The sequence below is a fragment of the Lonchura striata genome, chromosome 6 (assembly GCF_046129695.1).
Source record: "Lonchura striata isolate bLonStr1 chromosome 6, bLonStr1.mat, whole genome shotgun sequence".
NCBI classification, from domain to species: Eukaryota; Metazoa; Chordata; class Aves; order Passeriformes; family Estrildidae; genus Lonchura; species Lonchura striata.
Window position 1 is genome coordinate 554,316 of NC_134608.1, and position 15,365 is coordinate 569,680.

Sequence of the window (15,365 nt, forward strand, 5' to 3'; positions counted from 1 at the left end):
CATTCAATGCATCTGGATCCCAGCCAGAGACATCCAAATGCAGCTGGATCCCTGCCAGAGACATCCAAATACATCCAAATGCACCTGGATCCCAGCCAGAGACATCCAAATACATCCAAATGCACCTGGATCCCAGCCAGAGACATCCAAATACATCCAAATGCACCTGTATCCCAGCCAGAGACATCCAAATACATCCAAATGCACCTGGATCCCAGCCAGAGACATCCAAATGCACCTGGATCCCTGCCAGACTCATTCAATGCACCTGGATCCCAGCCAGAGACATCCACATGCACCTGGATCCCAGGCAGAGACATCCAAATACATCCAAATGCACCTGGATCCCAGCCAGAGACATCCAAATACATCCACATGCACCTGGATCCCAGCCAGAGACATCCAAATACATCCAAATGCACCTGTATCCCAGCCAGAGACATCCAAATACATCCAAATGCACCTGGATCCCAGCCAGAGACATCCAAATGCACCTGGATCCCTGCCAGACTCATTCAATGCACCTGGATCCCAGGCAGAGACATCCAAATACATCCAAATGCACCTGGATCCCAGCCAGAGACATCCAAATGCACCTGGATCCCAGCCAGAGACATCCAAATGCACCTGGATCCCAGCCAGAGACATCCACATGCACCTGGATCCCTGCCAGAGATATCCAAATACATCCAAATGCAGCTGGATCCCAGCCAGAGACATCCAAATGCACCTGGATCCCAGCCAGACTCACTCATCCACATGCCCCTGGATCCCAGGCAGCTTCCCAAAGCTTCCCCGCCCTGAGATTGGAGCAGTATCACCACACCTGAGGCTGTTTTTGGTGAGGAATGCTCACAGCTGTGACCTGGAGCAGCGCCACAGTGCCCAGGCTGCACAGCACCTACAGAGGCATCCTGAGCCCCCTGGGCACCTGGAATCTGCTGGGCAGGGGGTGCCACAGGTGAAACAGGGGCCAGAGGTGCCCCAGGCGCCCACTGTCAGCAGCAGCCATTGTGCTGTTAATTGAGAACTGGCATTAAATAATGTTAATTGGCACCTGCCCCTCCTCCCTGCATTATTTTGGCATCATTAAGCAACGTAAGCTGCTGCTTTCTCAAAACACGTGTGCATAGCAACCACCCCAAAAGGTTATATTTTCTTCCTTACATGAGAATAACTCATTAATGCAAATTTGTTTGGCATCCGTGGTTCAGCCTGCCATAGGCAAAAGGAAGGAGTCAGGTTCAATCCAAGTTTAATCGCTGCAGAGCTATTCTGGGCCCGGTGGGAACAAGGTGATTCATCCCAGCCTTTCCTTCCGGGCCACGCCACCAAACCCACCCGCAGGTGTGGGGAGTTCAAGCACGAGCCCAGGCACAGCCAGAGCCAGAGCTGAGCGAGCTGCTGGTGAGCCACGGCAGGGTCCGGGCTGCTCTCAGAGCTGTGGGGTTTGTGCTGCCTTCAGAGCAGGGTTTGTGCTGCCTTCAGAGCAGGGTCTGAGCTGCCTTCAGAGCAGGGTCTGAGCTGCCTTCAGAGCAGGGTCTGAGCTGCCTTCAGAGCAGGGTTTGTGCTGCCTTCAGAGAACGGTTTGTGCTGCCTTCAGAGCAGGGTTTGTGCTGCCTTCATCATTGGGTTTGTGCTGCCTTCAGAGCAGGGTCTGAGCTGCCTTCAGAGCAGGGTCTGAGCTGCCTTCAGAGCAAGGTTTGTGCTGCCTTCACCCGTGGGGTTTGTGCTGCCTTCACCATTGGGTTTGTGCTGCCTTCAGAGCAGGGTTTGTGCTGCCTTCAGAGCAGGGTTTGTGCTGCCTTCAGAGCAGGGTTTGTGCTGCCTTCACCATTGGGTTTGTGCTGCCTTCACAGCAGGGTTTGTGCTGCCTTCAGAGCAGGGTTTGTGCTGCCTTCAGAGCAGGGTCTGAGCTGCCTTCAGAGCAGGGTCTGAGCTGCCTTCACCATTGGGTTTGTGCTGCCTTCAGAGCAGGGTTTGTGCTGCCTTCAGAGCAGGGTTTGTGCTGCCTTCACCATTGGGTTTGTGCTGCCTTCAGAGCAGGGTTTGTGCTGCCTTCAGAGCAGGGTCTGAGCTGCCTTCACAGCAGGGTCTGAGCTGCCTTCACAGCAGGGTTTGTGCTGCCTTCCCCCAGTGGGGTTTGTGCTGCCTTCAGAGCAGGGTTTGTGCTGCCTTCAGAGCAGGGTTTGTGCTGCCTTCACCATTGGGTTTGTGCTGCCTTCCCAGCAGGGTTTGTGCTGCCTTCACCATTGGGTTTGTGCTGCCTTCAGAGCAGCAGGGCTGCCCACCATGCCCAGGGCCAGCTGCCCTGCCCAGCTCCCCAGCACAGAGCTGGGCTCGTCCTGGCACCCCCATCCTGGAGTCCCCGTCCTGGCACCCCCATCCTGGCACCCCATCCTGGCACCCCATCCTGGCACCCTCGTTCTGGTACCCCCATCCTGGAGTCCCTGTGCTGGCACCCCATGTCCTGGAACTCCCATCCTGGAGTCCCTGTGCTGGCACCCTCATCCTGGCACCCCATCCTGGAGTCCCTGTGCTGGCACCCCATGTCCTGGAACTCCCATCCTGATACCCCCATTCCTGGCACCCCCATCCTGGCATCCCCATCCTATTGGGACAGGGAGGGGTTTGGTGCTGGGGACAAAAGCACAACCTCACTTTTGAAAGCTGGAGCACGGAAAGGGTGAACAGAGAGAAAATGAGCCAAAGGTGCTGCAGTGGGGCTGGGCTGGAGTTCCCAGAGCAGCTGTGGCTGCCCCTGGATCCCTGGCAGTGCCCAAGGCCAGGCTGGACACTGGGGCTGGACACCCTGGGACAGTGGGAGGTGTCCCTGCCATGGCAGGGGTGGCACTGGGTGGGATTTAAGTCCCTTCCAACCCAAACCAGTCTGGCATTTGATGATTGAAAAAAAGGAAGGAAAAAAAAAAAAGAAAATAAAAAGAAAACAAAAACAGAAAAATAATGACAGAGATGGAAATGAAGGAGGGAAAATGGTAATTAAAAAAAAAACCCTAACCCAAAAGTAACAGAAAAAAAAGGAAATAAACACTTCCAGCAATGCAGATAGAACTGGATATAAATCAGAATGAAACAAAAGCTATGGAGTGATATAAATTTTTAAGCGAAGCTCACAACTGACCTCAGATAACAACGAACAAAGCAAATAATGGAAAATCAATGGAGGCAAAGGAAGAGACCAGGAGAGAGTTTGCAGAGAGTGTTCCTTGAAAAGACTGAAGCAATGAAGAGTTGAGTCACCTTTGCTAGGAAATGGGTGTGAAAAATTGAAAGAAATCCTGGATGGCTTCTCTTGGAGACTCTTGTGTCAAAAGGAGGGGTTTGTTCTCCTGTCTCAGCAGAAATAGGGAAATTTTTCCTTTCTTGGACAGGGGAATTTCTAGAAACCCTGTGTCTCATGTTATTTTTGTAAAGTATATGCATTGAATTTCCTGAAGTGGTTGCTTATAAGAAATAACTTATAAAAATGAGATAAAAATCTCTCAATTATTATGAGCCCATTGTGTTTTATTTCCAAGGACAGTGTTACAGAAGAGCAGGGAGCTGGAGCAGCTCCCACCTCCAGGGCTCTCCCCAGCTGAGCTCCCAGGACTGAGGCTCGAGTGCCCCGTGGCTCCTGCCTGGGCCCTTGGATTGCAGGGGGCAGAAATGTGTGACAGGGAGAGTTCCCTGTGCCCTCACAAAGTGCCAGTCTTGTGCCACCAACTAAACTGAGACAGACAGTGGTTAGTCATAACAAACCCTGCTGAGTCCCAGAGCTGCATCCCCTGGAGATGGGCATGCTCCAGGATGGGATGGGATGGGATGGGATGGGATGGGATGGGATGGGATGGGGTGGAATCCATGGGGTGGGATGGGATGGGATGGGATGGGATGGGATGGGATGGGATGGGATGGGATGGGCTCTAAGGACCCTCCCAACCCAAACCACGAGTCTATCATTGTATCTTTATTTTTAAAACTTGTGCAATACTTGGAGCAGATTACAACTGGACTGCTTTTCAGATGTCACAGCAGTTTTACCCCACAGAGAAGAAAGAGCCCCTGGGACACCAACACAGGGCAGGGGCGGTGTCTGGGGGCTGTGGGAGGCACAGCCAGCACCCAGCCCAGCCTGTTCTTGTGGCCACATCTCTCATTTCATCCGCAGTGCAAAGCTGGGGTTTCACAGCTACCAGCTGAATGCCTCTGTGAAGTCTGATGTTTCACAGGGCTGTTTGTAGTCTCTCCTTCTAGACTGCAAAAATAATACTCTGGACCTCTTTACCATGGAAGTGCAGCAGAGTCCTGCTAAGCTGTACCACGGGTCATGAATTTAAATCTGTGTTTCCTGGGCCATGGCTAGCAGAGCACTGATTTGCCCTTCCACACCTGGAATCCTACTTAACCCTTGGGTGGACCTGCCTTTCTCTGCAGCTCGCCTCCTGAGGGGATAAGGAAATCAAACAAATGAAAACAAGAGCCAGGTTTTGTGGCTGAAAAGGAGGGGTCAGGCCCTGGGTGTGGTACCTTGTCACAGGTAGGATCACAGAATGTCCTGAGCTGGGAGGGACCCCCAGGATCATCCCAAACCGCATCCCTGCCCAGCTCCCCAAAATCCCACCCTGTCCATCCCTGGCAGCGCTGCCCAAAGGCTCCTGCAGCTCTGGCAGCCTCGGGCCGTGCCCATGCCCTGGGGAGCCTGGGCAGTGCCAGCCCCTCTGGGGAAGAGCCTTTCCTGATTCTAGCCATTCCCTGGTGCTGGCCCTGGCCCTGGGAGCAGAGATGTCTCTCCTCTCCCCCATCCCCAACACAGGATCTGCTCCAGGGCCCCATCCCAGCTCCCAACCCTCGGCTCTGGTCCTTGGCTGTGCCGGGGACCTGACGTGTGCATGGAGAAAAATCAAACTAAATTAAAAAGGAGCAGACATCACTTCAATGAAGGCTGGCAGAAATTGCCAGAGGCTCTGGGAGGAGCTGCCAGGCACTGCTGGGGTTCCATGCCCGAAATCCTGCTCTGTGTCCTGGGACACCTCCCTGCTGAACGGGGCAGGGGCCAGCAGCCGCTGCCAGTGCTGGTGACAAAGTCCCTTTGCTCCCATCCTTTGCACTCCTCCGGGGCAGAGACTGCAGGCTGTGCTCCTGCCTGCTGGGATCTGAGCTCAGCCACAGCACCACCCCAAACCTCGGAGCCATGGCAGTCCTGTTCTCCTGTAGGATGAGAGGGAAGCTGGATCTGCTGTTTGAAACACTGGTTTACCTTATCCCTTCCCTAGTTTCTGGAACGTGGCCAGATTCTCGAGCTGTGAGCCGGTTTTGTGAAGCCAGCAGTGAAATCCACTCTGCTGACCTTGGGTAATTCCAGAGCCCAGCACATTATTGCTTGTCAGGCACCTGCCAGCCTGTCCCTGCAGCCTGGGACTGCTGGTGCTGGCCACGGGCCCAGGCTGCTTCCTCCTTCAGATCCCATCTCACAGGCACCTCTGTGCCACGTTCTGGAAGTGCTCCTCACTATCCTGGGCAGGGCCCTGTGCTGGGAGCCCACACACAACTCCAGAATTCATTCGGAGCTGTTCGGGGCAGGTGGACAAAAACGGCCATCGTGTCCCATAATGAAATCTGAAAGGGATTGTCAAGAGAACTTAATGTCTTCCTTTTATACAAATACCTCAAGTCACATTTTATTTACAGGTTTGATGGGAAATTCTGTTTCTCATCTCATTCTGTCTTTGCCTCCTGAGCCCCGGGTGAGTGTCAGACAGGGAGCAAGGGCAGGGGAGCAGACAGGGAGAAGGGGAAAAGCCAAAGTGAGGAACCCAGAAGGTCTCTGCAGAGCCTGTGCAGGACTGCTGCCCACTGGGGTGGCACGGCAGTGTTCCCATGGCACAGGAGAGGCCAGCACTCAGGGATGAGCCCAGCTGGGCTGGGGGAGGCTGCTGCCCGCTGGGGTGGCACGGCAGTGTTCCCATGGCACAGGAGAGAGCAGCACTTGGGGATGAGCCCAGCTGGGCTGGGGGAGGCTGCTGCCCGCTGGGGTGGCACGGCAGTGTTCCCATGGCACAGGAGAGAGCAGCACTTGGGGATGAGCCCAGCCGGGCTGGGGGAGGCTGCTGCCCACTGGGGTGGCACGGCAGTGTTCCCATGGCACAGGAGAGAGCAGCACTTGGGGATGAGCCCAGCTGGGCTGGGGGAGGCTGCTGCCCACTGGGGTGGCACGGCAGTGTTCCCATGGCACAGGAGAGAGCAGCACTTGGGGATGAGCCCAGCTGGGCTGGGGGAGGCTGCTCCCCCCTGCCTGGCCACGGGAGCCGACAGCAGCAGGGATAGAAAAGCAGAGTTTGAGACATAAAACCAGCATTTCACAAGGAGCAGGACAGTTACACAGGAGGGTGATTTATCTTTGGCTTGCTGAAGAGGAGCTTAAATGAATATTTGCAGATGCAAAGCCCCGGGTTCTTGATTGCATGCACAGATAGTGGTTTATCTGTGCTCGCACTCCCTCCTCCCTCTGCTCCTTTGACACAATCCTTCCTGTCAGAGCCTTTTCTCCACGAGGAGCACAATGCAAAACATATTTTAGCAGGCCAGTTTTAGCTGATATTCGGTGCCGTCTGCCTTCGCTGCCAGCTCCCTTCCCTTCCCTATCCCTGCACATCACAACTACTGATTTAAAAGCTTTTTCTTTTGGCAGAACCGGTCACTGCAGCCTTTAGGGATGCTCTGCAAACGGGGGCGGGCAGGAATTCCCTCAGCAGCTGCCCTGGGAGCGGGTCCAGCCCGGGCTAACCCTGCTCTGGGGGCAGCAGCCAGGACACAAAACCCGCCCGGGAGGATTAACCCCGGCTCCCTGTTCTCCCTTGCAGTGCGGCTGCTGGGAAGCGCCAAGGTTTAACTCCAGAAACACAATTAGCATGGAAAGCAGGACTTTCAACAAATGGCATTATGATGGATTAAGGAGGGATTACTGCTTTGGATCTAACAGCTCTCAAGAAAATAACTTTAAAAAAATAAAAAAAGCCAAGAAATTAACTTGTTTTCCCCGGGAAGGAGATTTGTTTGCCTTCACTGCCATCTGCCATCCCTTGCCAATTTTATAAACAAGAAAACTAAAACAATGATACGAATCACTCGGGGAAAACCTGCCTGCGGGTGTCCTCGGCGGGGCTGAGGTCAGGGAGCTGCCAGAAGGTTCTGCAGCCCCAGGCGCCGGGCACCCCTGGCCTGGCACCGGGTGCCGTGCTGTGCCGGGTGCCAGCAGGGCGGAGGGGAGGGCAGGGCAGCAGCGTGGGCACCGTGGGCACCGTGAGCACTGTGGGCATTGTGGGTACCAAGGCACCATGGGCATCGTGGGCACTGTGGCACTGTGGGCACTGTGGCACCGTGGGCACCGTGGGCACTGTGGGCACCGTGGGCACCGTGGGCACCGTGGGCACCGTGGCACCGTGGGCACCGTGGGCACCGTGGGCACTGTGGCACCGTGGGCACCGTGGCACCGTGGGCACCATGGGCACCATGGGCACCGTGGCACCATGGGCACCGTGGGCGCTGTGGCACCGTGGCTCCGTGGGCATCGGGGCCAGGAGCCACGGGCCGTGTCCCCAGGCAGGGCAGGGACACGCCAGCCCTGCTGCCCCAGCCCAGGCTGGGGGTGGCTCTGCTGGGCTCTGCTCCCTTCCCTCCAGCCCTCCCTGGCTTCACCCTGCTCCAAGTCCCTGGAAATCCCTTTCCCAAGTGCCCTGGCCCCGGGCTGGGTCCAAAGCCCAGCCTGGCACCGGCGTGGGCAGCAGGGGGGCACCCTGCCCTCACCTGTGCCCAGGTGAGACCCCACCTGCAGAGCTGCCCCAGCCCTGGGCCAGCACAGCGAGGAGCTGGAGCTGCTGGGGAGAGCCCAGAGGAGACCCCGGAGCTGCTGCAGGGCTGGAGCCAGGCTGGGAGAGTTGGGAATGTTCCCCTGGAGAGGAGAAGCTCCAGAGAGAGCTCAGAGCTCTGCCAGGGCCTGGAGGGTCTCCAGGAGAGCTGGAGAGGGGCTGGGGACAAGGGATGGAGGGACAGGACCCAGGGAATGGCTCCCACTGCCAGAGGGCAGGGATGGGTGGGAGATTGGGAATTGGGAATTCCTGGCTGGGCTGGAACTGCCAGAGCAGCTGTGGCTGCCCCTGGATCCCTGGCAGTGCCCAAGGCCAGGTTGGACACTGGGGCAGTGGGAGGTGTCCCTGGCATGGCACGGTGTCACTGGGTGGGGTTTGAGGTCCCTTCCAGCCCATGCTGGGATTCTGTGGGGACAGACCCCGGTCCTGCCCTGCCCTCCTCCCCAGCCCAAAGCTTCACAAACACCTCCCTGTGCCCTGGGCCGTGCCCGCGTGGGCAGGGCTGAAGCTCAGCCCTGCAGAGATGCTGCCCTGAGTTTCAGCTTCCCCCGTCTCTCTGTCTCCTTTTCTGGTGGCTGTAATTCAATTAAAGTCATCCTTAAACTTTCCACTCAAGTGCACTCTGTGCTCCAGCATCCCCGGGAGGGAGCATCGCATTAGCAAAACCGTATTTAGGATTCAGGATCCCTCTTCAAAAGAATCTGCAAAGTTTTTAACAAGGGTAACCAAGCCCTTTATTTTCCCAGTGGGCCACAAAAAAATACCGCTTAAGGTTATTAATTTTCTGACAATATCGCTCTCAAATGCTGGCTGAAAAAAATTTATATTCCAGGCAGCACATTCATTTAAATTATGCTTACCTTTCCAGTCATTCTAAATCAAACTTGATTGCATTTAATAAGGGTTTTGAATGTGTCTTAATAATGTTTGGAATTAATACTGGTTTGTGAGCATCTGAAGATGGTGGGTCCCCAGGAGACCCTCCAAAATCTTGTTGTGATAAATAATCTCAAGGAACCACCTGTGCTAAGGAATATTTTGCATTTTTCCATGGATTTTCTGTGCTGGGCCCAGGCAGCAGAAGAGTTCTGGCAGTAGCAGGCAGGAACTGCAGTATAGTTGAGTACAATCATTTTTATTTCCTTCTGACTGGTATTTCTGTGTGTCTTCCTCAAAAAACTGCCTGTGGCAGCCTGGAAGGAGCTGAAGGAGGTCCCACAAGGAGCTGGAGTGCAGGAGATCCCACGAGGAGCTCAGGTGCAGGAGGTCCCACAAGAAGATCCCACAAGGAGCTCGGGTGCAGGATACCCCAGGAGGAGCTCAGGTGCAGGATAACTCACAAGAAGATCCCACGAGGAGCTCGGGTGCAGGATACCCCAGGAGGAGCTGCTGCAGCAGGTCCAGCACACCCAGGGCCCAGCACTCCGGGCAGCAGCACACCCCACGGTCCCGCTCCTCCCTGCAGCCCAGGGCCAGGAGAGCAGGGAGCGATCTCCGTGTGGTGCACGTGGAATCCCCGGCTCTGATGCCACCGGGGATTTCAGGAGGGAATTGTTGCTGTTGTTGCTGTCCCCCATCTGCTTCCCTGGCCCTTTCAGAAAGAAAGGAGAAGGAGATTTGTGTCTCTGATGTTGACTGTGTGGGAAAACCACTTCAAAGGGGGATGAAATGAGGGCAGCAAACCAGAGAGGTCCTGAGGGAGCAGCAGCTCTGGCCACCACCGCCTCAGCCACCAATTACCTCCAGTTCTTTGGGTTTTGTTTTCCTCCTCACACAGACAGCACTGAGCTCTTTAATTCCTTCTTCTGATCTGGGGCTCAGGAGAGCTCATGCTGAGTTATTTCTGGCTGGCTCATGGTCAGTATGACTCACAGAATCACAGGGTCCTGGGCTGGTTTGGGTTAAAAGGGGCTTAAAGCCCACCCAGTGCCACCCCTGCCATGGCAGGGACACCTCCACTGTGCCAGGTGCTCCAGCCCCAGTGCCCAGCCTGGCCCTGGGCACTGCCAGGGGTCTGCTCTGGGTGCAGTGGCTCCACAGCTGTCAATGCACAGCTGAGGATCATGAACGTTTCCTGGGAAAACCCTGAATACCCTTTGGATCCTGCATCTCCAGGCTTCCACAGCAGTTCCTGCTCTGTTTGGCTTTGCTGTGGTGAAGGTCCTGGCTCTGGCAGCCAGCAACGCTGAATCGGGCACTCCCCTGGGGAAAGTCTGCAGCTTCCAGCACTCACAGGTCCTGGGGCTGGAGCTGCAGGGAGAGGACAAATGTCCTCTGAGAGGAGGACTGCAGGACACTTGGAAGAAATCCTTCCCTGGCAGGGTGGGCAACATGTTATTAAAATGTGCACCAGGTGATGTGAGCAGCAGCACTGAGCAACAGGAAACGTGGCAGCAAAACCTGCCCCCGTGTCTGCAGAATAAACCTTTTGGGGCCTCGGTGGGCTTTTGTTCCTAATGAATTTCCCCGCATTTAGAACATTTGTTTCTTTCCAAATCACAAGCTAAACCATACATTTATAAAGTTTCCATCAAATTGCATACACCTGGACTTTTTCATAATTGTGTGTATACAAAGGAGATCTAGTCCTCCTTTATTGATCAGAGGAATCATCCTGATAGAAACTATGTAGATACTGGAGTTGGACTCAGGATCCTTGTGGATCCCTTCCAACTCGGAACATTCTATCATTGATAAATACTGTTAATTTATCTGTTTTGATTCTGCATATATTTACAACTTTGTATTATTCCTTTCTTACAGAAATAGTTTGTTTCATCTATTTTTCCCTAAACAGTTGTGCCTGTGCTGGCATGTTCCCAGCAGATGCCTTTTTTGCTGAACCAGCAGCTCCTGGAAGGTTAAATTGGATGCTCCTGGCCAATTTTCTGCCGGCGTTTCTGATGAGTCAGAGCAGCGATGTGAAATATTTTCATCTAGGCTAGGAAGATTTTTGCAACAGCTTTTTGCCTTTTGGAAGGCTGATTCCTAAATTGATTCATCTTTTTTTTTCCTTTCCAGGGTTTATTTTGGACGTGCCGTGGAGCTGCTGAACCCGAAATAGTTTGTAGCAGACCCAGGGGACAGCGCTCCTGCAAACAACTTCCACGAGGAGATCGGGGAAGCTGAGATGCAAATCCCAGCAGCGTGTGCATGGCCCTCATGTCTCACTGCTGCAGAGAATCCTCCTGCTGGGAAATGTGACAGAAAACACGAATTTCAGCCCGCAGATGGAGGGATGGGAAACAGAAAATCCACATTGGGAAAGGGGGGCAGCTCGCTCCCAGCCAGGGCTGGGCTCACAGGGCTCACAGTTGTTGCCCTGATTTTTAAAAGTGTTTCCTTTTATAGTTCTTTTAAAAATCTTAAAGTTCTCTTAAAACTTCTTCAGCCTTCTGATCTGCTTACATGTTTCTACTGGAGTTCTCATACATGTTCATGTAAATAATGATTGATTTGCATTCTTCTTTGTGAGAAGAAAGAATTGATGGGCTGCTGGTTTGACCAGTGTGGCTGGAGAGGTGACAATTCCATCCTCCAATCCACGGTCACTGCTGGAATTCTATAAATATCAAATACTCAAATAAAACACTCTCTTTCTTAGCCAAGTGTTTGTACTTACTTTGTGTCCAATAGCAACATCTGGACTTTTAAATACCAGGGCAGCAGAGGTGCCCCAGGTGGGGTTGGGAGCCCTTGGCGAGCCCTGCCCAGCCGTGGCTCCGGGCTGGTGCCAGTCCTGATCCAGCCCTGCCCTGGGAGGGAATCCTGCCCTGCAGGAGGGGCCGGGACACGGCATCCCTGTGGGGCTGGGAACTGGGAATGGCTGGGAACTGGGAATGGCTGGGAACTGGGAATGGCCAGGGGAGCTGGGAATGGCTGGGGAGACTGGGAATGGCTGGGAACTGAGAATGGCTGGGAACTGGGAATGGCTGGGAAATGGGAATGGCCAGGGGAGCTGGGAATGGCTGGGGAGACTGGGAATGGCTGGGAACTGGGAATGGCTGGGAAATGGGAATGGCCAGGGGAGCTGGGAATGGCTGGGGAGACTGGGAATGGCTGGGAACTGGGAATGGCTGGGAACTGGGAATGGCTGGAGAGACTGGGAATGGCCAGGGGAGCTGGGAATGGCTGGGAACTGGGAATGGCCAGGGGAACTGGGAATGGCTGGGAAATGGGAATGGCCAGGGGAGCTGGGAATGGCTGGAGAGACTGGGAATGGCTGGGAACTGGGAATGGCTGGGGAATGGGAATGGCTGGGGCAGCCCTGACTGACCAGGGGGGCTGTGACTGACCAGGGGGGCTGTGACTGACCAGGGGGCTCTGACTGACCAGGGGGCTGTGACTGACCAGGGGGCTCTGACTGACCAGGGGGGCTGTGACTGACCAGGGGGGCTGTGACTGACCAGGGGGCTCTGACTGACCAGGGGGCTGTGACTGACCAGGGGGGCTGTGACTGACCAGGGGGCTCTGACTGACCAGGGGGGCTGTGACTGACCAGGGGGCTCTGACTGACCAGGGGGCTCTGACTGACCAGGGGGGCTCTGACTGACCAGGGGGCTCTGACTGACCAGGGGGGCTGTGACTGACCAGGGGGGCTGTGACTGACCAGGGGGCTCTGACTGACCAGGGGGCTCTGACTGACCAGGGGGGCTGTGACTGACCAGGGGGGCTGTGACTGACCAGGGGGCTGTGACTGACCAGGGGGGCTGTGACTGACCAGGGGGGCTCTGACTGACCAGGGGGCTGTGACTGACCAGGGGGCTCTGACTGACCAGGGGGCTCTGACTGACCAGGGGGGCTCTGACTGACCAGGGGGCTCTGACTGACCAGGGGGCTCTGACTGACCAGGGGGGCTCTGACTGACCAGGGGGGCTGTGACTGACCAGGGGGCTCTGACTGACCAGGGGGCTCTGACTGACCAGGGGGCTGTGACTGACCAGGGGGCTCTGACTGACCAGGGGGCTCTGACTGACCAGGGGGCTCTGACTGACCAGGGGGCTGTGACTGACCAGGGGGCTGTCTCTGCCCCACCCCGGGGTGCCAGGGCCAGGCTGGGGGGCAGCTGGGCCTGTGGAAGGTGTCCCTGTGCCTCTCCACCCCATCTCTCTGCACTTGTGGAGTTACTTTGAAGCACCTGAAGAAATTTATAACATTTATAGCTTTCAGTAAACCATTGTCTGCAAATTTCTTTCAACAGCTTTGAGTGTTCTGTTTGAAAGGCCTTTTCTCCTGGTTGGCTGGTTTTTTCCCTCGGCTGTTGGAACATTTTGAAGTGGAACAATTGTTGGTTTTACATGAAGTTGATGAGCTTTGCACAACAGCCAGCTATGAGACAGGAGAAAGACGTTGGAGGAAGGAACACTTTCCTTTCACAAATATCTGCATGGAAAGAAGGTCCAGTTCCAGGAAGAGTGAAGCAGCACTTGAAGGAGGCACAGAGAGTTTCAGGTGCTGAGGCTGGTGGAAATTCAAGAGCCGTGATTCTGCCACAAGCTGACACTTGATACCACAGAGCAAAGTCGCCCCTCTCAGCACAGCTCTCTGAAGTGCCCTGGGGAGGCAGAACAGGAGCATCCTGCTCCCCCGAGAGCTGCAGGGAAACCAGAAATCATCAGTGCCTCGGCACCGAGCTGATGCACAGCATCCCTGGGCTGCCTCCAGGAGAAACACTCAGGAAGAGCTCACCTGCACAAGCTCAGGGGAGCTTTGATGGGAAAATGTTTGGAACACCTATCATCAGAGCGATTGTTCTGCAGGAACTCCCCACTCATCCCAGGGAAAAAAAAATGCTTGGAAGACTATTAAAATAAAGGTGGTGAAAAGTAAAATTATGAAACTGCATGTAAAGAATTTTTATTTGGCTGCAATAACAGATGTCTGACCATTTGAAAGCAAAACAAAACATGATGCATTAATGGTTTCCATATATTGATTTTCAAGGTCATCACTCTGGGGATGGCAGTAATATCAAGCAGAAAACTGATGCTGCATAGAGTTAATTTGCAGCTCTGAAGTGATGGCCAGCAGATACAGACTGTAATAGCTTTGCAATTATTCAGCTCTCTAACGATGCCCAGCACTGAAAACCATCGCTGTAACTATTTACTGAAATGTTAAATTAAATGCTGCCAATAAAGGGAGTCACAGTCAGGGGGGCTCCTACCCAGTGGAACTTCCATCCTTCCTTACTCTTCTCATTAATCCAAATTCATGGTCTCCAGTTCTATTTCCTCTCCTAATGCAGAGGTTTTGTGTCTCGGGCTCCAAGCAGACCACAAAAAGCTGTTCCCTCTCCTCCTGTCCCTGTTCCCTGGGATGATCCCAAATCCTCCCTGGCTGTCCCCTCCTGGCAGGAGCTGTGAGAGCCACAAGGTCCCCTGAGCCTCCTTTGCTCCAGGCTCAGCCCCTTCCAGCTCCTCAGGAACTCTCCAGCCCCTTCCCAGCTCCTCAGGAACTCTCCATTCCCTTCCCAGCTCATCAGGAACTCTCCATTCCCTTCCCAGCTCATCAGGAACTCTCCATTCCCTTCCCAGCTCCTCAGGAACTCTCCATTCCCTTCCCAGCTCCTCAGGAACTCTCCATTCCCTTCCCAGCTCCCTCAGGAACTCTCCAGCCCCTTCCCAGCTCCTCAGGAACTCTCCAGCCCCTTCCCAGCTCCTCAGGAACTCTCCATTCCCTTCCCAGCTCCTCAGGAACTCTCCAGCCCTTCCCAGCTCCTCAGGAACTCTCCATTCCCTTCCCAGCTCCTCAGGAACTCTCCAGCCCCTTCCCAGCTCCTCAGGAACTCTCCAGCCCCTTCCCAGCTCCTCAGGAACTCTCCATTCCCTTCCCAGCTCCTCAGGAACTCTCCAGCCCTTCCCAGCTCCTCAGGAACTCTCCAGCCCCTTCCCAGCCCCAGGAGTGGCCCCAGTTTGGGGTGCAGGGACCCTGGCAGGCAGAGCCCTGCCTCGGGGGTGACGGGGCAGTGCCAGGCCGTGGGCTCAGCCCCTGGGGACACGGTGGGCAGAGCTCCTGGGTCCCAGCAGAGTGTCCGGAGCTCTGCTTCCACCTGGGAATTGCAGCTCAGGAGGGCGGAGCAGCTCACACTCAGCACTGCTCAAAGGCACAAACCCCCACACAAATATTTATAATACACACTGGGACATGTGCCTGTACTGGTGTCTGTGTGTGCGTGCAGTAAAATAAATATTTATAATATACACTGGTCCATGTACAGGTGTCTGTGTGTGTGCAGTAAAATAAATATTTATAATGTACACTGGTCCATGTCCAGGTGTCTGTGCTTGTACATCTGCACGTTCACACACAGCTCTGTGCTGTGGCCAGTTCAGTGCAGAGAGGTTTAGGCTGTGGCTCAGAGGGTGGATGGAGCCCCAGGAACCTGGAATGAGGGAGCTGTTCCTGGATCTTCCATCACACCTTCCATCAGCTCCTGCTGGCAACCCTCATTTTCAGACAAAATCAAATTTACAAAGTTTAAACCCCTGGAAAAAC